This window comes from Procambarus clarkii, chromosome 71 (assembly GCF_040958095.1).
Source record: "Procambarus clarkii isolate CNS0578487 chromosome 71, FALCON_Pclarkii_2.0, whole genome shotgun sequence".
Lineage (NCBI taxonomy): Eukaryota > Metazoa > Arthropoda > Malacostraca > Decapoda > Cambaridae > Procambarus > Procambarus clarkii.
This window is the reverse complement of record NC_091220.1, coordinates 23506495-23528882: the sequence shown is the minus strand read 5'-3', so window position 1 is coordinate 23528882 and position 22388 is coordinate 23506495.

Here is a 22388-nt window from a genome sequence, read left to right as displayed (position 1 = left end):
ATCACCTCATTCTTAGGGGCACACGTGAGGAACACAAATGCGAACAAGCCAGAATGGTCCCCTGGACAATATGCAACTGAAAACTCACACCCCAGAAGTGACTCGAACCCATACTCCCAGAAGCAACGCAACTGGTATGTACAAGACGCCTTAATCCACTTGACCATCACGACCGGACATAATGAGGTGATAGCCGAGGCTATTTGAACCAGCCCACCGCCGGCACTCGGATAGTAATCTTGGGCATAGCATTTTACCAAATCACCTCATTCTTAGGGGCACACGTGAGGAACACAAATGCGAACAAGCCAGAATGGTCCCCTGGACAATATGCAACTGAAAACTCACACCCCAGAAGTCACTCGAACCCATACTCCCAGAAGCAACGCAACTGGTATGTACAAGACGCCTTAATCCACTTGACCATCACGACCGGACATAATGAGGTGATAGCCGAGGCTATTTGAACCACCCCACCGCCGGCACTCGGATAGTAATCTTGGGCATAGCATTTTACCAAATCACCTCATTCTTAGGGGCACACGTGAGGAACACAAATGCGAACAAGCCAGAATGGTCCCCTGGACAATATGCAACTGAAAACTCACACCCCAGAAGTGACTCGAACCCATACTCCCAGAAGCAACGCAACTGGTATGTACAAGACGCCTTAATCCACTTGACCATCACGACCGGACATAATGAGGTGATAGCCGAGGCTATTTGAACCACCCCACCGCCGGCACTCGGATAGTAATCTTGGGCATAGCATTTTACCAAATCACCTCATTCTTAGGGGCACACGTGAGGAACACAAATGCGAACAAGCCAGAATGGTCCCCTGGACAATATGCAACTGAAAACTCACACCCCAGAAGTGACTCGAACCCATACTCCCAGAAGCAACGCAACTGGTATGTACAAGACGCCTTAATCCACTTGACCATCACGACCGGACATAATGAGGTAATAGCCGAGGGTATTTGAACCACCCCACCGCCGGCACTCGGATAGTAATCTTGGGCATAGCATTTTACCAAATCACCTCATTCTTAGGGGCACACGTGAGGAACACAAATGCGAACAAGCCAGAATGGTCCCCTGGACAATATGCAACTGAAAACTCACACCCCAGAAGTGACTCGAACCCATACTCCCAGAAGCAACGCAACTGGTATGTACAAGACGCCTTAATCCACTTGACCATCACGACCGGACATAATGAGGTGATAGCCGAGGCTATTTGAACCACCCCACCGCCGGCACTCGGATAGTAATCTTGGGCATAGCATTTTACCAAATCACCTCATTCTTAGGGGCACACGTGAGGAACACAAATGTGAACAAGCCAGAATGGTCCCCTGGACAATATGCAACTGAAAACTCACACCCCAGAAGTGACTCGAACCCATACTCCCAGAAGCAACGCAACTGGTATGTACAAGACGCCTTAATCCACTTGACCATCACGACCGGACATAATGAGGTGATAGCCGAGGCTATTTGAACCACCCCACCGCCGGCACTCGGATAGTAATCTTGGGCATAGCATTTTACCAAATCACCTCATTCTTAGGGGCAAACGTGAGGAACACAAATGCGAACAAGCCAGAATGGTCCCCTGGACAATATGCAACTGAAAACTCACACCCCAGTTGATTTGGTAAAATGCTATGCCCAAGATTACTATCCGAGTGCCGGCGGTGGGGTGGTTCAAATAGCCTCGGCTATCACCTCATTATGTCCGGTCGTGATGGTCAAGTGGATTAAGGCGTCTTGTACATACCAGTTGCGTTGCTTCTGGGAGTATGGGTTCGAGTCACTTCTGGGGTGTGAGTTTTCAGTTGCATATTGTCCAGGGGACCATTCTGGCTTGTTCGCATATATATATATATATATATATATATATATATATATATATATATATATATATATATATATATATATATATATATATATATATATATATATATTTGGGTGAGGTGGATGAGGTGAAAACAAACTTTCAACAATGGATATTGAATGGGTATTAAATTCAAACACAAGACAGAACACGAAACAATGGGTATTGAATGGATGTAATTGTAGAATGCCTATTAGTCCATATTTCTTGATGCTTCTATATTGGAGCGGAGTCTTTAAGTGGATAGAATATAGTTGTGCATTAATTGGCTGTTGATTGCTGGTGTTGACTTCTTGATGTGTAGTGCCTCGCAGACGTCAAGCCGCCTGCTATCGCTGTATCTATCGATGATTTCTGTGTTGTTTGCTAAGATTTCTCTGGTGATGGTTTGGTTGTGGGAAGAGATTATATGTTCCTTAATGGAGCCCTGTTGCTTATGCATCGTTAAACGCCTGGAAAGAGATGTTGTTGTCTTGCCTATATACTGGGTTTTTTGAGGCTTACAGTCCCCAAGAGGGCATTTGAAGGCATAGACGACGTTAGTCTCTTTTAAAGCGTTCTGCTTTGTGTCTGGAGAGTTTCTCATGAGTAGGCTGGCCGTTTTTCGTGTTTTATAGTAAATCGTCAGTTGTATCCTCTGATTTTTTTCTGTAGGGATAACGTTTCTATTAACAATATCATTCAGGACCCTTTCCTCCGTTTTATGAGCTGTGGAAAAGAAGTTCCTGTAAAATAGTCTAATAGGTGTTGTGTTAGTTGTTTCTTCAGAGGTTGCATGGCGTTTCACTTTCCTTCTTATGATGTCTTCGACGAAACCATTGGAGAAGCCGTTGTTGACTAGGACCTGCCTTACCCTACAGAGTTCTTCGTCGACTTGCTTCCATTCTGAGCTGTGACTAAGAGCACGGTCGACATAAGCGTTAACAACACTCCTCTTGTACCTGTCTGAGCAGTCACTGTTGGCATTTAGGCACATTCCTATGCTCGTTTCCTTAGTGTAGACTGCAGTGTGGAAACCTCCGCTCTTTTCCATGACTGTTATATCTAGAAAGGGCAGCTTCCCATCCCTTTCCATCTCGTAAGTGAAACGTAGCACGGAACTCTGCTCAAATGCCTCCTTCAGCTCCTCCAGATGTCTGACATCAGGTACCTGAGTAAAAATGTCGTCAACATACCTGCAGTATATGGCTGGTTTCAAGTTCATGTCGACAAAGACTTTTTGCTCGATGGTGCCCATGTAGTAGTGCGCAAACAGGACACCCTAGGGGAGAACCCATGGCGACCCCATCTACTTGCTTATACATGTGTCCATCCGGGCTCAAGAAGGGTGCCTCTTTAGTACAAGCTTGGAGTAGTTTCCTTAGACTGTTTTCTGGTATGTCAAGAGGAGTATAGGCCGGATCACGGTACCTGATGATCACGGTACATTTTTACACAGGTATCTGATGTCAGACATCTGCAGGAGCTGAAGGAGGCATTTGAGCAGAGTTCCGTGCTGCGTTTCACTTACGAGATGGAAAAGGATGAGAAGCTGCCCTTTCTAGATATAACAGTCATGGAAAAGAGCGGAGGTTTCCACACTGCAGTCTACACTAAGGAAACGAGCATAGGAATGTGCCTAAATGCCAACAGTGACTGCTCAGACAGGTACAAGAGGAGTGTTGTTAACGCTTATGTCGACCGTGCTCTTAGTCACAGCTCAGAATGGAAGCAAGTCGACGAAGAACTCTGTAGGGTAAGGCAGGTCCTAGTCAACAACGGCTTCTCCAATGGTTTCGTCGAAGACATCATAAGAAGGAAAGTGAAACGCCATGCAACCTCTGAAGAAACAACTAACACAACACCTATACCACCTATTAGACTATTTTACAGAAACTTCTTTTCCACAGCTCATAAAACGGAGGAAAGGGTCCTGAAAGATATTGTTAATAGAAACGTTATCCCTACAGACAAAAATCAGAAGATACAACTGACGATTTACTATAAAACCAGAAAAACGGCCAGCCTACTCATGAGAAACTCTCCAGACACAAAGCAGAACGCTTTAAAAGAGACTAACGTCGTCTATGCTTTCAAATGCCCTCTTGGGGACTGTAAGCCTCAAAAAACCCAGTATATAGGCAAGACAACAACATCTCTTTCCAGGCGTTTAACAATGCATAAGCAACAGGGCTCCATTAAGGAACATATAATCTCTTCCCACAACCAAACCATCACCAGAGAAATCTTAGCAAACAACACAGAAATCATCGATAGATACAGCGATAGCAGGCGGCTTGACGTCTGCGAGGCACTACACATCAAGAAGTCAACACCAGCAATCAACAGCCAATTAATGCACAACTATATATGCTACCCACTTCAAGACTCCGCTCCAATATAGAAGCATCAAGAAATATGGACCAATAGGCTTTCTACAAATACTTCCATTTAATACCCATTGTTTCGTGTTCTGTCTTGTGTTTGAATTTAATACCCATTCAATACCTATTGTTGAAAGTTTGTTTTCACCTCATCCACCTCACCCAAATGTAGATATATATATATATATATATATATATATATATATATATATATATATATATATATATATGTATATATATATATATATATATATATATATATATATGTATATATATATATATATATATATATATATATACATATATATATATATATATATATATATATATATATATATATATATATATAAGTAATAGTAAATATATATGTTGTTAAATATGACCGAAAAAGTAAGATTAATAATTCTAACACGAATTTCCTCAATATTTCTTAAGTTTCATTATGAGATGGGGTCCTCCCCCCATTCCTAGGAGAGTCCACACCGAAATCAACCTTTGGGGCGTATCCCAGGGGCTAAGCCCCCTAGTCACACACTGACCTCCGGAGAGCAAGCATGCGTCACTCTCACCTCCAACATGTCCCATCATCTCTAACTCCTTATATATTATTACTATCTTCATGAAATATCTACCAAACATTCATAAACGTCTCTTATGATCACCGGGCACACGATCGATCAATAATAAACTATCTATCAACTAATTAAGTGCACTCAGTGCAGAAAGTGACGATCTGGCGAAACCCGCTCAAGGCACTCCAAAATGGCACTACGCTTGATCGTCAACGAAAATCCTTTTGGAATGTCTCTCAAAGCTTCCCCTCAGTCCTGTCTTGAGAGCACGAAGTCGCCTGACAGGCTTCACAGAGAAACATTTGCTTTCTGTTTTCCACCCAAAGGATAACACATATTAGGGTCCACACAGGATACGACCACCGTATAAGCATCAGTCAGTCAATAATGTTTTTCCTGATCACTGAGAAATGACTTATGACGTCTCAGGAATTTCCCTCACACTTTGTAATGTGTAACCTTCACTCACCCACTAAACTTGGAACTATATTGTTCCTTCTTCCCAGGAGGAATCTGACGTACGTCCATTCCTGACGACTGTAGCAACTCAAGTGACGCATTACGACTTCCGTCTTCGTCACATCACGTAACAAAATGTCAACATTTTGACTCTCACTCACTTCTGTAAGGTGCTTGTCCTCTGCTGGTTTTCTTTTCGGTCCTAATTCACCGTTTACTCTATTCAGTTCCTTTCCCAGACTTCTAACTATAGTCAGGTGGGTAGAATAACTCTCACAAGGCACCTACCTCACTTGGGTATCTGGGGTTCATAACAATAGTGTCCTTCCTTAGGGTCATCATTGGTTACAACTTCGATGAATTTGTTATCGAGTTGTTGTTGTTTTATGCTCTGGCACAATTTCAGGTTCCCAGGTTGACTATTTAAGTGTAACACCAAAGACCTTAATTGCCATGAAATGATTTACTGGCATCTAAGGATGATTCAGCTTCCTGAATCATCCTTAGATGCCAGTAGAACTGGTAACCTGACCCAGTATTGGTTGTCCCAGTAGACAAATGAGTCCAGGTATTGATTGCATGTTTTGTCATCATCTGAACTAGGTTGTTTAGGGACGATGTCTAAGGTGGCTAGATTTTATCATTTATGAACAGGGAGATCAAGCTTATCCTCAGACAAGTCTCTGAACTTACGTGGTGACTGTTCTCAACGTAGTAACGCCACCATCTCTAGGTTGACATGTTGGTTGTCTAAAGATGTGGGTTGTTTCAAACTCAAAACTGAACCAGTGAGCAAATTGCCTCTCACAGACAATAACAGGTTCATTTCCTGCCTTTTAGAGTGATGAATTGTCTAGTGATGAATTTATGGTAATATTCTGAACGTACAAGGAATCCAGTGCTGGAGAGGTGGGCAGACGTGATTTTGTTATCAGGCAACTTAATTCCCCTTTCTTGTAGTTATTTGGCTGTTGTCCCTAGACCATGATCATATTGGTCCGATGGGATTTTGTCTACTACAATGGCTTGTACAGGTCGCACATAGCCGCCTAAATGTATTAATGGTTGGACCACTTTCAGACTTGGGGTCCTGTGATGGTCAGGAACCCTCTTATATTTAGTTTTTCCTGTACAAAAGGTTTAAATTTAAAGTTATATGCCATTTCTTGGGTGACAAATGTTTATTGGGATCCCTTGGTCAAAAAACCCGTGGGTGTTGACCTCAGCCATACTGTTTTTTAATTGTAAGCTGAGCAGTTGGCAAAGTCACATTTTGCTTAGACTTTGTCGACACGGCACTTATATCCTTTCGTTCTTTGCAGAACAGGACGGTGATGGAAGCCTCTTCCTCCACCTTGGCTTTGGGGAACTTTAATTTTATGTCCCCACACAGTACTGAGTAGTGTTGCCCTTTATCGCACCGGTTGCAGGTTTGCAGTTGGGTTGTACAGGTATCGGTGTTAAGCAACCTGAGGCACTTAGTGCATTTATGCAACTCCTTGAGTCGCTTTACACGTGTAGTACGGTCAAGGTAATTAGTGCAGTGGTATATGGAATGTTCTTCATTACAGAACAAACTTGTAATTCAGCCTACAGCACATTTGGGAGTCACCACCTTGGGTGAAACAGCAACTGTAGACTGTAGCTAGTAGATTATGCCAATAATATACTCGCTCCAAACTCATGAGCTTAATGAAAGAGAAGAACATCTCTCAGTAGCACTAATGACTAAACTCAAATCATTTCCATAAATACAGTTAACAGTCCTTCCAACCTATTGGATTAGGTTCAGATGAGGTGTAGTCCAATCATATAAGCGATCAAGAAGTGTGTAATCATCAGTACAATTTCCACAGTGATTCAGTTAACTGCACTACATACACTTGGGAGTTACCACACGCTTTCTACCTCAAAAATGTAGTACTCGGCATATTCAGATCTAACCGACCCCAAGATGCTTTGGCATTGACACAGAGTTCGATGCAGTCGGAGTTTACTGTCTGCTCTGTATCGAAGTTGAAGCGTCTTGGGGTCGGTTAGAACTGAATATGTCGAGTGCTACATTCATGAGGTAGAAAGTGTTTGGAAACTCCCAAGCGTATGAACTGAAGTCAACTGAATCACTGTGGAAATTATTCTGATGATTATTCGCTTCTCGATCGCTTATATGTTTGGACCACACCTCCCCTCATCATCCTCCAATAGGTTGGAAGGATGGAAGGAATGTTAACTGTAATTAAAGAAAAGGTTTGAGTTGAGTCATTAGTGCTACTGAGAGTTGTGCTACTTTCTTATTAAGCTAATGAGTTTGGAGCAAGTATATGAGTGGCCTAATCTACTCGCTACAAGACTTTGAGGGACCGCAATGCATATGTGCCCACACTGCCAAATTTCCCTCGTGGAGTGGAGTTAAATGTTTTATGTTTAGTTACAGTACTGGGTATACTCTGTGGTTTATTATTGGTGATTGACGAAGGTTTGGTTGTTGGTTTACTCTCTGTATTCGCTCGCTGTCGTTCTACAACAGAGCGTAAACCTTCTGTAATCTAAACTGTCAAAGAATATATGGTATACAGAGAACTCAACCTATCTATGGTCTCACTGGGTTATTTGCATCATACGTTAACTTTAGTTAACCACTCAGCACAATTTATATCAACCTAAAGGCTGAGTGCTTTTTGTAATGACTCAAGCTACAATCTGAAGGCTTGGAGTTAATCAGTGGTTTCATTAGCTGGGGGCAAGTCCAAAAAAATTTAAACTAAATGTGTGACAGCTCGCTCTGTGTTATCATAATTATCTTTAAGGAGCTGAACTGGGAAATCATAGCTGTCACTATTTAGGGTTAAATTTGTTACCACCTTTTCAGTTTCACATTTAAGTTGACTGCGTAGGTATGTGAATTTGGTGGTTTTAAGAATTTTGGGTTTAGAATCCCACAGCATCAACAAATTAATTCCAGATGTTTTCCCAATTTTCATCCTCAGTTCCAAAGAATGTGGGTAAACGGACTGAAGGTCGTTTAACTTCTGGATGAGTAGTATTAGTTGCAGCTGTTTTTGTGGCTTTACTCTGGGAAATTAATTTGACAAAAGGATTTAACCTGGCTTGAGTGTCATCCTCATAATTTGCCAGATCATCCATAATACCATATAATACACCAGTACTTGCATTGGTGTTGGCAAATTCAGCCAAATACTTTCTATTTGGCGTTTGACTTGCTCATACTTGTTGCAACTTGCAAGTAGGTTTCTAGTTCAATATGTTCAACTGGAGTTTGTTGTGACAGATCATGGCATTTATTAATCTGTCTTGTTAAGTGACCCTTAAGTCGTTTTGGGTCCTTTTCAGTTTTGTTTCGAGATCAGCTGTGTTGACTGCTTGGTTGGAATTAACAGGGCCCATTATATTGTTACTATTGTAACTAGGGTACTTGCAATTACTTGAGCAATTACTAATGACAGAAGCCAAGGGTCAGTTTTATATCACCAGGCTAAAATCCGACCTCCATTGACGTTATTGTACATTAACCCTAAGGCAACTCAGCCTTAAGGGTCAAGAAGCGAAAAAATTTCGAATTATGTAAAAATTACTTATAAATGTTAAACAAATCTCTAACTTATTATCTTCAGTGTCGTGAAAGTTTCATTAAAATATTTTCAGAAATTTATTTTAGACGAATTTTTTAAACCGAAGAACGTTTTGTTGATAAGGGGAACAGCTCCTAATAACAGGAACTGAAGAATAAAGCAGTAATAAAGAGATACAAGCACCTGTCCGACGCACAAATAAGAAGAAAAATAGTTAGAAGTTTCCACAAGGAGGATATGCAGCTGGTGCCATTATATCATTGCTACGTAATACTTAACAACACACATAGTAAGGAGTAAGTATGTTATTTTGCTCTATTTTGTTATACATCAAATAAATACATTGCCCAATGTTAATATCTGTTACTTGCACCAATGTCCCCAAATATTTATTTTTAGAAGACATTTTTTTTTCTTCCCTTTTTTCTCCTTTGTTTATTATCAAATTTTGTTGTAACCTCTACATCCTGGAGAGTGTATAACTGTCCCTACCTGTGTGAAGATAAAATTAAATTGGCCAACAAATAAATCAGTTACAACTTGCAGAACTTTGATTTTTTTTGGTTTACTTTTTCACAGATTTCAAGCTCAGTTTTCTTTGCCTCTTTTGGTGGTTTCGATGATTAGGGACAAGATCAGGACTTTTCACTTACATAAAGTAGACCCCTAAATATATCCCCTATATCATTTTAATTATTATAGTTACCTTTATATTTTGTTTTTTTGGGTTATTTTTTCTTGACATCATTTCAACACATATTGACCGACAACTTTCACATATTTGAGAATGAATGTTAAACAATGCTTATTAAAACATACAAGAAAATTAATGAATACTACATTATTCATTGTCGATAACTTCGACTTCAATTATCACTATAACTAGAGTTTCAACTGTAATAAGCATAAATATATCGAGTTTCTGATCTATTCTAACCATATTTGCATATAAAGTGCACAGGTGTCTGTTCAACAATCCCATTTGAATGGCTTTTTCATAATCCTAAACTTCATCTAAACACATATTGACCTATAACTTTCACACACTCGAGTACAAATCTCAAGCAATGTTCACTAAAACATACAAGAAAATTCTTTAATTAGAACTACCATATTAATTTTCAATAACTTCAACTTTAATTATCACTAAAACCGGGATTTCAAATATGAGACCTGGTAAAAAATAAAGCTTCTGTCTGATTACCACCATATTTACAGACTATGTGCAAAGTTCTTAATTCTAAGGCATCCATATACATTAGCATTATTCGAATTATTCATTTTCAATAACTTCAACTTCAATTATCTCTAAAACAGGAATATTATATTTGAGACCTGATAAAAAATTCAGTTTCTGACCGATTCTCACCATATTTACATTACTTCCCCCCGCAAAAAAAAAAAAATATATAGGTATACGTTAGGGATAACTGTATAACAGACACTGTGCTCCTTAATTGTCTATTAGTAGGTTCGACATATATATGAATGAGATTGGGTGGATATAAATAGGAGCTGCCTCATATGGGCCAACAGACCTTCTGTAATTACCTTCATTCTTATGTTCTTCTAACAAACATATATATTGTGGTAACTATTGCCCATGTAAAAGTAATAAGGCCCTAATATGTTCCTCATTCATCAATACAACCTTAAGAGACAAAGATAATAGAATTTGAAATCTGTAAATATATCTGCCCAAAAAAATTAGTCACAAATTCTGCCACCTGTGGCTGATTAACATGTTGACCAATTTCGTTACAACTTCACATGCTTAGTGACAGATATGCGTTCTCCAAGATGTAGAAGTCACAACAAAATCCGAATAGAAACAAAGGAGAGAGAAAAAAAAGTGGTTGTCAGTTTTTTGTACAAAGGGACATAAGAATATTGCCATTGGGCAATGTATTTAAATGATATATAATAAAATACGGCATAATAACATACTAACTCATTATTATGTGTGAAATCTGGCCCTCCAGGTGGCACCAGCTGCATATCCACTTTGTATACCCTCCTTACTACTACTTGTCTTCTTTGTGTGTCGAACAGGTGATTGCATCTCTTTATCCCTGATTACCAGTAAATAAGAGGTGTGTCCCTGTAGGAGTACTGCAAGTTAGTCCTTCTTTATCATGCTTGGTTGATACAGAGACACTCATTAACACTAAACGGTGAAATGATTATAGGTAAATATATAAAATATGAAAATAATTATTGATACACAATACAACTTGTGCTGGTATTGATCCTTCCAGATATAAGGGCCTGCATAATTAATTAATGGTGGTAGGTTGTTCAATATTTAGTACAACACTAGGATATGGTAATATAAATGGGACTAGGTTGATCAGTATTTAGTTCAACACTACTCAATGGTAACATCCTTTCCTAAAAAGGGGTTGGGATCTAGCTACTAGAATATTGTGTAATAGACACAAAGTGCAATATATTTTAATTGGAGTTTTAGTTTATATTTTAAATACTTCTCTTCTTAGATAAATTATATACACAATTGTTGTTGGTAGCCTCTCATTAACCACCGGTGTTATTTTGGTAGTAATAATTATTTTATTAGTGACCTTTCGCGAAATTAAACACCACAATCTAGTAGATAAATTCTGTAAAAATAAAGACAAAATTTGGTTTTGTTTAATTTATGTGAAAAAACTCCATGGATATCACACTCCACGAATTTGGTGGATAAGCTCCACGAAACGGCTGTGAGTCTAGGCTACTGACCAATCTATGACTGGCGATATGTGTTTAATATATTATTGATTTATTGATTTATTGCACTGGTTTATTTAATTTGATGGACCAGTGTGACCTAGCATCATTAAGTATCCATCTAGGTTCAAAGGATTGTAAATTATATTTGTTGCCCAAGATCCAATAATTTCTGTATTTGATGAACCAGTGTAGCATTTCTGGTTCATCCAGTTCGAAGGTCCATAAATTATTTGGGGGAAATCTACCTGTAATTGATTTGATTAATAATTATAACATTAAATAATTGTATATATTACATTTCAGCAGAGTGCATTTTATAACTTTTTTCACCAGTAAACTTCCCTTCACACATTTTGGGGGGTTTATATTTAAATCTTACCATAATTATAGGGTAGACTTAATAAATAACCCCTGGGAGGCGCTTGCCTTAATAGCCTTCAACGCCACCAGGCGCAAGAAATTATATTATTAAAAAATTTTGTTTCATCATATAAAAATGCTCATTTGTGTTCCCTGATCATGGGAAAATCAAAAACAAATCGTAGGTGACATATTTCGGCTGCAATAAAGCGGGAAAATCTGGCAAAATTAAAGCGTTGACAGAGTAAGCGTCCTGTGACAGTCTTTTCTACCTCGCGGCAGGCAACAGTTGACACAACGACATTATTACCTAATTATTTCAATGTCTCTGATTTGTTCTCAGTTTTTTTGCAGTAATATAATTCAATAGTGTGTAATGTGTTATATTTATATAATAAAAATGTGTAAACCAAATGTACTACTAATCTGGTATGGTGTCCAAACAATATAGTGGCCGCCAATACCACAGCCAGCAGACGATGCTACCTCACTCACCAAAAATCCTCCTCCCACTATACTGTTTGTGCTGCTAATACTGTTAATACGCTATATATATATATACACACACACACACACACACACACACACACACACACGTTATATGTACGTATCTACATGTTTTATTCAACATAATTGTACAACAAAGCTGGTATGATGTCCAATCAACATAGTGGCCACAAGAATCTGCATGACAAGTGACACAGCAGACGACAGCCTCACTCCCTTCCCACACTAACACCTCCCTCACTAAAATGCCTCCTCCCAGCATATCCTTTTACTGTTATTACACTATATATACGCAGGTTATATATAGATATATACATTTGTGTCCACCATAGCAAACCACAAAACTGGAATGGTGAGTCCAAACAACAAGAGTAAACTGCCAGACCCAGCCAGCAGACGCCATCCCCCCTCACTCCTTCAACACCTTATTCGCCAGCATTCCTCCTCCCACAATACTGTTTGTGCATTAATTAAACTATATCCACACGTTTTATATAAGTTTCTTAATCTTTTATACACCATAATTGTACAACTAAGCTGGCATGGTGTCCAAACAGCATAGTGGCCACAATACATGGCATGACATGTCACACACCAGCCAGCAGACGACAGCCTCACTCCCTTCCTCACCAAAATGGCTCCTCCCAACATACTCCTTTTGCTGTTATTACACTATATATACACGTTATATATAAATATCTACTTTTGTGTTCACCATAGCGAACCACTAAGCTTGTAAGGAGAGTCCAGACAACAACAGGTCACCACACAGTGTCACAAGGCCGATGTTTACATATTTGTATCAAGGTATAATTGGGCTATAGAGAACAGTGATACAGTAAATTAGTGAACGGTAACACAACAGGGGAAAGGATACAGCATACTGAAACAACCACCAGCACCGATCCACTGGCACTTAGTGGAAGAGTGGGACCCCACACCACGTGGAGAGACGACGAATCCACCGAGGTCCACGATATAAGGACATCATTTTAAACTCACATGGTTGGGTGAGCGGGACGGTTTTGGCCGGTGAGTACTGCCTGCTCCTGTCAGTTAACTGATGTACAGTAAGGTTAATTATAAGAAAAATCTTGTTCAGTGTATCATATATATTTAGACTCACAAAGTGGCTCATTCCGGGTAGAAGTGTGACACATAGGGGACCCTCGTGACACTCACACTCACAAGCAAACACATACACAAGCAAATACACACACACAAGCAAGCACACACACACACACACACACACACACACACACACACACACACACACACACACACACACACACACACACACACACACAGTAAAGGGATGGAGTAAATCAAAATACAAAACGGTTATTACGTATGTGAAACATCAACAGGATACCCCCCCCCCACCCCCTTCTTTCCCACCCCATCTTACCCAAAACACTACCCTGCAAGGGAACTGGCTAGATAGCGGCCTTTGACACTTAGTTGACAACTGTTGGACAACTGACCATACCTCCAATTTCTTACCCTCCTCCTTCTCCCTCTCCCCCATTAAACATACACAAATAGATCTCTTCTGTTCCTCTCTCCTTCTTCTTGTTCATTCTCTCCCCCTAACCTCCCCATACACACACTCCAGTGTTTGTGGTTTTGTGTGTACAGTGTTTTTAGTATAACAAGTATTCATGGATACTACCTAAAGAAAGTAAAGAATCTTGACGAATACGGCTCATGTAGGTACTAGTTTCTGTCACCTTAGAATCAAAAGATCACACCGCCAATCCCCCCACACACAAACACACACACACACACACACTAGGAACTTTCTGAGCCAGCATGTCAAGGAACCCACAGGAGTGAGAGGCAATGAAGAACCAGCTGGACTCCACTTGATATTCACCCTGAATGAGTCAGAAATAAGGGAAGTCAAAGTTGAAGCCCCCATAGGAATGAGTGACCACAGTGTACTGACTTTTAAGTACTTGGTGGAGGTAGGGATAACCTATCCAAGGATGGGATCAGAGGGAAAAAGACTAAATTACCGAAGAGAAAAAATATGACGAGATGAGGAACTTCCTCAGGGGAATACCATGGGAAACAGAACTTAGAGACCAGAATGTGCAGAACATGATGGATTTTGTCACCCAGAAGTGCCAGAAAGCTTCAGACAGGTTTATCCCCGTCCAAAAGGAGAAAAACGAAAACAACAGAAAAACCCATGGTTTAACCAGGAATGCAAGGTAGTGAAGCAACTGAGTAAAAGAACATGGAGAAACTACAGAAATAACAGAACACCGGAGAGCAGGGAGAGATATCAGAGGGCCAGAAAAGAGTACCTCAGGGTGAGGAGGGAAGCAGAGAGACAGTTTGAAAATGACATAGCGAGTAAAGCCAAGACCCAACCAAAGCTGCTCCACAGCCACATCAGGAGGAAAACAGCAGTGAAGGAACAAGTGATGAAACTGAGAAAAGGGGAGAACAGATACACAGAGAATGACAAGGAGGTGTGTAAAGAACTCAACAAGAGATTCCAGGAGGTCTTCACAATAGAACAAGGAGAAGCCCCTGCACTGAATGAGGAGGAGGCAAACCAAGCAACCTTGGAGGAATTTGACCTCACCAGTGATGAGGTCAAAAGGTGTCTGTTGGAGCTGGATGTGACAAAGGCTGTTGGGCCTGACATAATCTCACCAATGATACTAAAGGAAGGTGCAGAAGCACTAAGTGTACCACTCTCTATGGTGTATAACAGGTCACTGGAAACAGGAGATTTACCAGAAAGTTGGAACACAGCTAACGTAGTCCCAATATACAAGAAGGGTGACAGGCAAGAGGCACTGAACTACAGGCCAGTTTCCCTAACTTGTATACCATACAAGGTGATGGAGAAGATCGTGAGGAAAAGGCTCGTAGAGTATCTGGAGGGAAATAACTTTGTAACACACCACCAACAGGTGTTCAGATATGGTAAATCGTGCCTCACAGGTTTAATAGAATTCTATGACCAGGCAACAAAAATTAGGCAGGAAAGAGAAGGGTGGCCCGACTGCATTTTCCTGGACTGCCAAAAAGCATTTGACACAGTACCCCATAAAAGGCTGTTAAAACAGTTGGAGCATCAGGCAGGAGTAAAAGGTAATGTGCTCCAGTGGATAAGGGAGTACTTAAGCAACAGGAAACATCGAGTAACGGTGAGGGGGGCAGACATCAGAGTAGCGAGAGTCCCACAGGGCTTAGTACTTGGACCCATCCTGTTTCTAATATATGTAAACGACTTCCGGAGGGTATAGACTCGTTCCTCTCAATGTTTGCTGATGATGCAAAAATTATGAGAAGAATCAAGACGGATGAAGATAGACAGAGACTACAGGATGACCTGGACAAACTGGAGGAATGGTCTAGAAAATGGCTGCTAAATTTAACTCAGGAAAGTGTAAGGTAATGAAATTAGGCGAAGGGAGCAGGAGGCTGAACACAAGGTATCATCTGGGAGGTGAAATCCAGCTAGAGTCAAATAGAGAAAAAGATCTGAGAGTTGATATCACACCGAACCTGTCCCCAGAGGCCCACATCAAAAGAATATCATCAGCGGCATTTGCTAGACTGGCCAACATAAGAACTGCCTTTAGAAACTTGTGTAAGGAATCGTCCAGGACCCTGTATACTACTTATGTAAGACCAATCCTGGAGTATGCAGCTCCAGCCTGGAGTCCATATCTAGTTAAACACAAGACAAAGTTAGAGAAGATTCAGCGGTATGCCACCAGGCTCGTTCCGGAACTGAGAGAAATGAGCAACGAGGAAAGGCTAAAGGAGATGAACCTCATATCCCTGGAAAGCAGAAGAGTAAGGGGAGACATGAAAACCACCTACAAAATTCTCAGGGGAATTGACAGGGTGGACAAAGACAAACTCTTCAGCACGGGTGGGACACGAACACGGGGACACAGGTGGAAACTTAGTACCCAAATGAGCCACAGAGACGCTAGAAAGAATTTTTTCAGTGTCAGAGTAGTTAATAAATGGAATGCACTAGGAAGTGATGTGGTGGAGGCTGACTCCATACACAGTTTCAAATGTAGATATGATAGAGTCCAGTAGGCTCAGGAATCTGTACACCTATTGATTATCAAACAGTCGCACGCACGCACACACACACACACACACGCACACACACACACACACACACACACACACACACACACACACACACACACACACACACACACACACACACACACACACATTGGATTGGAGAACTGAAATTGTAAACAATCATGGCACAGAGCAGACGTAACACAGAGGGAGGAGGAGGACAAGATGTCTCGCTTGAGGAGGCACTCGTTCATATATGGAGTGAAATCAGGATGGAACTACAGGTAATGAAGGAAAAGGTAGCTAACCTGCAGGATGAACTGATTGTGGCAAGGAAGGAGATTAAAAGCCTGAAAGAGAATCCCCAATATCCGCCACGAACCAGCCCTCAGGAAGATGGTAATGTATCTATAGAAGGGACTTCTGGTCAACAAGGGATTTCTACATTACTACCCTCATATGCATATTTACTTAGTAGGACCCCGGAAGTGGTCTCTGCAGTACAGTAAATTGCCATGAAAGTTGCTACATCTCAGGAAGCAGCAAGATGCACTAGGTTACTGATAGGGAGGAAAAGAGCACTAGTCGTAGTAGGTATTAAGGCGCAAATAGGGGCCACTCCAAGGGTGAGGAGAGATATGGACAAAGCCACAGTCAAAGAGAAACCCTGAAGGAGTACAGATGGAGGGGAAAGAATTGAATATAGAAAAGGTTTTCAGGCTTGGCCAGTACAACACGGACAAAGATCAATTGATAAAAGTGGTTTTCAAAAGCGAGAACACAAAAGAGAAAATTTTAGCAAAGAAGAGCAGCCTACTCAATGTGCAGAAGTTTAAAAAGGTATTCCTGCAGAGGAATATGATCAGGGAGGAGACACAGAGGGCAGCAGCAGCAGCAAGGAAGGAGCGCAAGGAGAGGGAAAGGAATCAGGGAACCACATCCCAGAATCCAACAATCCCAGAAGGGGGTGGGGAACCCTCCACAGGAAATTCAACAGCCCCAGTGGGATGAGGATCACACCCTTCTCCCAACCAATAGAAGCCCTACCTGCCCCAGCCCCTATACTCATCCCCCACCCTAAGCCCTCCCTTCTGCCCAACCCCTATATCCCCTCCCTCCTCTCCCACCCCCTACGTTCTCCCATCTCCCCTCCAAGCCCTCTTTCCTCCCTCTCTCCCCCAAGCCCTTCTCCCCCACCCACCCCAAGCCCTCCTTTCTCCCCCACCCCCCAAGTCCCCCCTTCCCCTGACAACCCTCCCCCCCTTTCTCCCTATCCCCCCAAACCCTCCCTTCTCCTCCACCCCTCCAAGCCCTCACTTTGCCCCTACCCTATCCAAACCAGATCCTCACAGCCCCCCCACAATCCAGGTCCCCCCTCACTCTCAGCCCCCTTCACAACCTAAGGCGCCCCCCCTTTTCCCCCCTCCCCATCACCCTCCGTGTTTACCTTCTCCAGTGGAAGCAACAGAAACTGGGGATGGACAAAAAAGAGTCAGTTTCAAGGTGATGTACATGAACATAGACAGGATTACAAGCAAGGTTAGTGAATTTAGGGAAAGAGCACAAGACGTAAACCCAGATGTAACTGGAATCATGGAAATAAAACTCTCAGGAATCATAACAAATGTGGTGTTCCCCCAGGATTACACTGTAATAAGGAAAGAGAGGGAGGGAAGGGGAGGAGGCGGAGTGGCCTTAATCATGAGAAAGGAATGGAGTTTAAAGGAGATGGTTATCCCAGGCTGTGAAGGGTTTAGAGACTACATAGCAGGCACCATGACGATGGGAGGACCCAGAGTAGTAGTAGCGGTGATATATAACCGACCAACAAATGACAGAAGATCCAGGCAAGAGTATGACAGAGACAACATGGCAGTTAATAATATAATTGAGAGGGCAGCCTCTGCTGCCTAAAGAAATCGATCCCATCTGCTCATCATGGATGACTTCAATCATGCAAGGATAGACTGGGAGAACAAGGAACCACACGGCGAAGAGGATACATGGAGAGCCAAACTAGTGGAAGTGGCGACAAGAAATTTTCTAAGCCAACATGTCAGGGAACCCAATAGGATGAGGGGAAACGATGAAAAAGCGATACTCTACTTAGTCTTCACTCTGAATGACTCCGACATAAGGGAAATTGAGTTCGAGACCCCAGTAGGAATGAGCGATCACAGTGTACTGACGTTTGAGTATCTGGTCGAAGAAGGGCTAAAGTACTCGAGAAAGGGAACTGAAAGCAAAAGGCTGGCATTCCGTAAGGAAAATTACGAGGATATAAGAAAATTCCTAACGGATGAAACATGGGAAGCAGAGCTAAGGGAAAAGACGGCTCAAGACATGATGGAATACATCACACAGAACTGCAAGGAGGCAGCAGAAAAGTTTATCCCGGCCAAAAGGTAAAAACTGAAATGCAGATTAGAAATCCATGGTTTAATCAGAGATGTAAGCTAGCTAAGCAACAAAGTAAAAGAGCATGGAGAAGCTAAAAATAACAGAACACTTGAGAGCAGAGAAGGTTACCAGAGAGCCAGGAATGAATACATCAGACACTTTCTAAGCCAGCACAGCAAGGAACCAACGGTTGAGAGGCGGGACCAAAGAGCCAGAGCTCAACCCCGCAAGCACAGCTAGGTGAGTACAAGAATAAGAGAAGACGAACCAGCCATGCTCGATCTGATATTTACCCTAAATGAGTGGGATATAAGGGAAGTCAAGATGAAAGCACCCTTGGGAATGAGTGACCAGAGTGTATTAAACTTTGAGTACCTGGTAGAGCTAGGAATTATCTCCCCCCCCCAAAAAAAAAAGAACTAGGAAACAAAAGGCTGGCATACCGAAAGGGGAACTATGAGGAGATGAGACGTTTTCTGAGGGATATACCTTGGGGCACAGACCTCAGAGATAAGTCTGTACAAGATATGATGGACTATGTCACTCAAAAGTGTTAGGAGACAGTAAACATGTTCATCCCGTCCCAAAGGGAAAAATCCGAGAAGCAACAGAAGAATCCATGGTATAATAGGGCATGTATGGAAGCAAAGTGACTGAACAAAAGGCCGTGGAGGAACTTCCGGAAAAACAGAACACCAGAAAGCAGAGAGAGATACCAGAGAACCAGGAATGAGTATGTTAGGGTGAGAAGAGAAGCAGAGAAATTTTTTTTTTTTTTTTTTTTGTTTGAGATATATACAAGAGTTGTTACATTCTTGTACAGCCACTAGTACGCGTAGCGTTTCGGGCAAGTCCTTAATCCTATGGTCCCTGGAATACGATCCCCTGCCGCGAAGAATCGTTTTTTCATCCAAGTACACATTTTACTGTTGCGTTAAACAGAGGCTACAGTTAAGGAATTGCGCCCAGTAAATCCTCCCCGGCCAGGATACGAACCCATGACATAGCGCTCGCGGAACGCCAGGCGAGTGTCTTACCACTACACCACGGAGACTGCTAAAATGATATTTATCATTTATCAAAATGATATAGCAAACAAAGCCAAGACCGAACCAAAGCTGCTCCATAGTCACATCAGGAGGAAAACAATAGTGAAAGAACAGGTTATGAAACTTAAAACAGGCGAGGACAGGTATACAGAGAATGACAAAGAGGTGTTTGAAGAACTTAACAAGAAGTTCCTGGAGGTCTTCACAATAGAACAAGGTGAGGTCACTGTGCTAGGAGAAAGGGAAGTAAGCCAGGCGGCCTTGGAAGGGTTCGAAATTACGAGTGAGGAGGTCAAGAGACACCTGCTGGATCTGGACGTTAGAAAGGGTGTTGGTCCAGACGGGATCTCACCATTTGTACTGAAAGAGTGTGCAGAGGCACTTTGCTTGCCACTCTCCAGAGTGTATAGTAGGTCACTTGAGATGGGAGACCTACCAGAAATATGGAAGACGGCAAATGTGGTCCCAATATACAAAAAGGGCGACAGGCAAGAGGCACTGAACTACAGGCCAGTGTCCTTGACTTGTATGCTATGCAAGGTGATGAAGAAGATCGTGAGAAAAAACCTAGTAACACATCTGGAGAGAAGGGAGTTCGTGACAAATCGCCAACATTGATTCAGGGAGGGTAAATCTTGCCTGACTGGCTTAATAAAATTCTACGACCAGGTGACAAAGATTAAGCAAGAAAGAGAAGGCTGGGCGGACTGCATTTTCTTGGATTGTCGGAAAGCCTTTGACACAGTGCCGCATAAGAGGCTGGTACATAAGCTGGAGAGACAGGCAGGTGTAGCTGGTAAGGTGCTCCAGTGGATAAGGGAGTACCTTAGCAATAGGAAGCAGAAAGTTACGGTGAGGCGTGAGACCTCAGATTGGCGTGAAGTCACCAGTGGAATCCCACAGGGCTCTGTACTCTGTCCTATCTTGTTTCTGACATATGTAAATGATCTCCCGGAGGGTATAGACTCATTTCTCTCAATGTTTGCTGACGATGCCAAAATTATGAGAAGGATTAGAACAGAGGAGGACTGCTTGAGGCTTCAAGAAGACCTAGACAAGCTGAAGGAATGGGCGAATAAATGGTTGTTAGAGTTTAATCCAAACAAATGTAATGTAATGAAGATAGGCGTAGGGAGCAGGAGGCCAGATACTAGGTATCATCTGAGAGATGAAATTCTTAAAGAGTCAGAGAGAGAAAACAACTTGGGGGTTGACATCACGCCAGACCTGTCCTTTGCAGCCCATATGAAAAGGATAACGTCAGCGGCATATGCCAGGCTGGCCAACATAAGAACGGCATTCAGAAACTTGTGTAAAGAATCATTCATAACTTTGTATACCACATATGTCAGGCCAATCCTGGAGTATGCAGCCCCAGCATGGAGTCCATATTTAGTCAAGGATAAGACCAAACTGGAAAAGGTTCAAAGGTTTGCCACCAGACTAGTACCCGAGCTGAGAGGTATGAGCTACGAGGAGAGGCTACGGGAATTAAACCTCACTTCGCTGGAAAACAGAAGAGTTGGGGGGACATGATCACCACATTCAAGATTCTCAAGGGAATTGATAGGGTAGATAAAGACAGGCTATTTAACACAAAGGGCACACGCACTAAGGGACACAGGTGGAAACTGAGTGGCCAAATGAGCCACAGAGATATTAGATAGAACTTTTTTAGTGTCAGAGTGTTGAAAAATGGAATGCATTAGGAAGTGATGTGGTGGAGGCTGACTCCATACACAGTTTCAAGTGAAGATATGATAGAGCCCAATAGGCTCAGGAACCTGTACACCTGTTGATTGACGGTTGAGAGGAGGGACTAATGAGCCAGAGCTCAACCCCCGCAATCACAATTATGTGAGTACAAGGCGAAGCTTGAAAAAAATCAAAGATATGCTACTAGGCTAGTCCCAGAACTAAGAGGCTTGAGTTACGAAGAAAGGCTGCGGGAAATGCACCTCATGACACTAGAAGACAGAAGAGTAAGGGGAGACATCATCACTACCTACAAACTTCTCAGAGGATTGACAGGGTAGATAAAGATAAACTGTTTAACATGGGTGGTACGCGAACAAGGGGACACAGGTGGAAACTGAGTACCCAAATGAGCCACAGGGACGTTAGAAAGGATTTTTTCAGTGTCAGAGTAGTTAACAGATGGAATGCATTAGGTAGTAATGTGGTGGAGGCTGACTCCATACACAGTTTCAAATGTAGATATGATAGAGCCCAATAGGCTCAGGAATCTGTACATCAATTGATTGACAGTTGAGAGGCAGGACCAAAGAGCCAGAGCTCAACCCCCACAAGCACAATTAGGTGAGTACACAGAGTCAACAGACGACGTCATCTCTCCCTTCCTCCTCATAAAGATTCCTCCT